This window comes from Chinchilla lanigera, unplaced genomic scaffold, assembly GCF_000276665.1.
Source record: "Chinchilla lanigera isolate Chin_1 unplaced genomic scaffold, ChiLan1.0 scaffold00070, whole genome shotgun sequence".
Taxonomy (NCBI): domain Eukaryota; kingdom Metazoa; phylum Chordata; class Mammalia; order Rodentia; family Chinchillidae; genus Chinchilla; species Chinchilla lanigera.
This window is the reverse complement of record NW_004955471.1, coordinates 7,969,592-7,973,675: the sequence shown is the minus strand read 5'-3', so window position 1 is coordinate 7,973,675 and position 4,084 is coordinate 7,969,592.

The window sequence follows — 4,084 nt, the reverse complement described above, 5'->3', positions numbered from 1 at the left end:
CCTCCTGAGGGAGCACACCGTGCAGATTTCAGGTCCTGTGGTTTTACTGTCATTGTCTTCAGCTTTCCAGCACCCTCCCTGTGTTAGAAAAATAACTACAGGAAATTCATGCCAAAACATTCGTACTGATATTCAAAAAAAATAAATTAGGCAGGGGAGGTGAAAAGTAGTTTGACTGAAGTAGTCTAAAACTGCATTGGTTTGGAGTAGTCTGACTCAAACTGAGGGAGTCTTTAAGCTAAAACCACTCTTCTCATGCTTTTTATGGCATTGAACATAGGTCACAAAGTGTCGGCGAATGAGGAAGTGGAAGGCGGAGGGGGAGAGAGGTTGTTCGTCAAAGGATAGACTTTCAGTCTGAAGATAAACAGTTCTGGAAATCTAGTGTACACCGTGGTGACTGTAGCTGAGGATATTGCACTGCGTACTAGAAATTTGCTGAGCGTAGATCTTAAATATTCTCAATACATACACGTGAGGAGAGGTAACTATGTGAAGCAATGAATATATCAGTTTGGTTGTAATCATTTCACAACTCTGTGTATATTATAACATCATATTTTATTCCTTAAATACATAAATTTTTATTTGTAACTGATACCTCAATAACAATACAATTTTTAAATGAAATAAACTTGTAGCTAAAACCTGAATGCTCACTGACTTCAGGGCTTTGCAGGAAAGCGCCGGGCACACTGCTCAGTGGGAGAACACCAGGGGCTGGGGATTTAGCTCAGCGGCACAGCGCCTGCCTGGCAAGCGCAAGGTCGTGAGTTGGATTCTCAGTACTGGAAAAAAACCAAAAAAATTAAAAATTAAAATTAAAAAAAAAAAGGGAGAACACTGGCTTAGCATGTGCAAAGCCCTGGATCCAACCCCCAGCACCACAATCAAAGAAGACTTTACGGGAAAATAGATGGTGCTTTGACGTGCCACTGTTTATGTTTTTCTTGGATTCCAGCCAAACTATAGATTTTACACAGCTGAGTCCAGTTTGTGTCCAGACATCCCTCCACACCATACTTTCTGTGTGTGCGATGCTGTCCAGCTCTTTCTGAGCTTTGCATTATTGCCAATTTTTCAGACTTTCATAGGGCTGTGAAAGGGCACAGTTGAAACCTTCTTTAACGGTCTTCTTATGGCTTTGGAAATACAGTCTCATTAAGATACAGTCTCCTGGGGCCGGGCATGGCGGTGCACACCTGTACTTCCAGCACCCAGGTGCCTGAAGCAGAAGGACTGCCACGAAGTCAAGGCCAGTCTGGGCTACATGATGAGTTCAAGACCACCCAAATTACACAGCGAGACCTTGTCTCAAAAAAAAATACAATCTCCTAAAGGTCTGTTTAAATCAACTCTTTTTGAGTGACTAAAAACTATTGGGCATTTGGTTCTCAAAATTTATGATACCTAGAAGCAAAACTTGGGAAATGAGCCCAGCTGAAAAGGAGAAATACATTTCTAGCTCTCTCTGCGGTGAGGTATTGCCAAATGGCTACTATCTCTGTACATCCAACTTAATGCATCCAGTGTGAGGCAGCTTTGGTGGCACTTCCTTCGGATTATCTGTTTAATAATGTTCATATAGCAACCAGTCTTAGAAAACAGAAAGAGAGAGGAACCTTCCAGGGCAGAAGAAAGGCTTGCTTTGTCACTTTGGAAGACACACAGGTGCTCCTCAGCTGACACTGAGGCTTTGTCCCAGAAAACCTAACGGAAGCTGAAAGTACCACTAAGTTGAAAATGCACGAATAGCCCCCCGCCCGCTGCGCGTGGTGGCTGAGCACTCGCCTGCCCTCAGCACGCTCAGGACAGTTACATTAGCCTACGTTGGGCTCGGTCATCCGCACAGAGCAATCTCACAATCAAGTGCTGCACGTCTCATACGATTTATTGAATTCTGTGCTGAAAATGGGAGGGAGGATGATCGTGTGGGTAGACTCACCGCTTTGTAAAGCTGGAAAATCAGTACATCAAACCGCAAATGTCAGAAACTGTAGTGTGCCTGTTGGGATCGAAAGGCAGGCATGCCTCCTGCCCACTTTGAAGGCTTTGGGGTCCTTTTGCTTGGGATTCTTTTCCTGTAACAAACGCTCTGTGTGTGCAGGTGTCCCTGGCCCTCCCTTTATCACCCCGTGGGATCTGGCGTAAATGTCACTCTGCTGGCTGCTGCCGCTGCCATGTGTTCGAAGTTGCTGTTTGTCTCTGACCCAGTAGACTCTTGCCTTCTTCCAACACCCATGAAGCTGTGACAGGCTGTCTGGTTAATCTGAAAGTAGGTGATAGTCTCAGATACTTTGTCATTCTTCAAAATGAGTGATGGACTCATTTTCTGTTACTGTTGGAACTAATTATATCAACTTGGTGGTTTTAAACGTACATTTTTCTTTCATTCTAGAGGCTGAACCTCAAAATGGGCCTCTTTAGGCTAAGATCAAGATGTTAGCAGAACTGCATCCCTTCCTGGGGACTTCCGGGGCGAGTTCGGCTCCTCGCCCTTCCTGCCTCCTGGAGGCGGCCTGCACTGCTGGCTGTGTGCTCTCCTCTCCCCTCAAAGCCAGCAGCGCAATATGTCTCTTCAACTCCCTCCCTGACTCAGACTGTCTGGCCTCTGTCTTGTACCTGGAAGGACACTTGCAGTCACACTGGGCCTGCTGGATAAGCTGAAGTTCTTTCCTCAGCTCCAAGTCCGCTGCCCAGCACCCCCAGTCCCAACCACACCCTCCAGCCCGCTTTTCCATGTGCTGTGGTCTAAATGTGTCCTCCAAAATCCATATGTTGGAACTTAATCACCAAAGGGATAGCATTAAGAGGTGGGGCCTTAAAAACGGTGACACGGTGATGGGTAGGGTCCCCAGGGATGGGAATAGGGCCCGTATAAAAGGGCTTCAGGGAGTCAGGCATGGTGGTGTATGCCTGCAATCTCAGCACTTGGGAGGCTGAGGCAGGAGGTTTGCCGTGAGTTCAAAGCTGTCCTGGGCAACAAAGTGAGCTCAAGGCCAAGGTCTGGCAGAGTTACATAGCAAGACCCCATCTCAAAAAACACACCACAGGCCTAGGGAGCAGGCTCATTCTCTTTTGCTCTTTGGTACAGCGTCTGTACCCTCTAAGAACACAGTGACAAGGCTCCAGCTCGGAAGCAGACAGCAGCCCTCACTGAACACCCTAACTGCTGACACCTTGATCTTGGATTTCCCAGACTCTAGAACTATGAGAAATAAATTTCCATTGCTTCTAAATATCCCATTCTGTGGCATTTGCTTTACAACAGCACAGATGGACCAAGACGCCATGCACCCTAACATGGTCACAGGTTCCAGGGCTTAGCATGTGGACAATTTGGGAGACCATAATTCTGCCTACTACAAAAGCAGCGTGAAAGGAACCCGCAGGGTGACGGCTGACAGAGGGCAGCCACTCTGCAGCATAGCGTTCGCCATAGAACATCAGCATAGTTGGATCCAGCTGTGCCTTCATTTCTTCCATTGCTCTAGGGAATCTTCGCTGTCATTATACAATAAAGCCTTATAGAATGCTTATGAAGTTGTCTGTGTGACAAACAGCTCTGCTGCAAACCAGGACCATTCCTCGCTGCTACAGTTTGCATCCACACTGTCCCCCAAAGACTCACATGAGAAAGACTGAGGCCCCAGGCTGGCACTACTGGGAGAGGGCCTAGCTGGAGGTCTTCAGCCCCGGGAGGGGGCCCTTGCAGAGCCTGGAAGGTCACCAGCTCCTCTGCTTTCCCTTTCCCTTTACTTTCTTCCTCCGCCAGGTTCTCATTCTGGCCGACAGGTGAATGATTTTGCAATTCCACACACGACCACCATGACATGAAACTCCAGAAACATGACCAGAGCTCTGAGCCCAACGGATTCGCCCTATTGTGGATTGAGACCCCCAGAAAGGAGACACAAAGAAAGACCTTTCTCTTTACAAACCGATCTATCCCAAAGGTTTGTTACAATAAAAGGAAGCTGACTGGTACCTTGGTCACTCTCATGTGGTACACTTGTTGCTAACCCTAACCCTAACCCTAACCTGAACCCTAACCCTAACCCTAACCCTAACCCTAACCCTAACC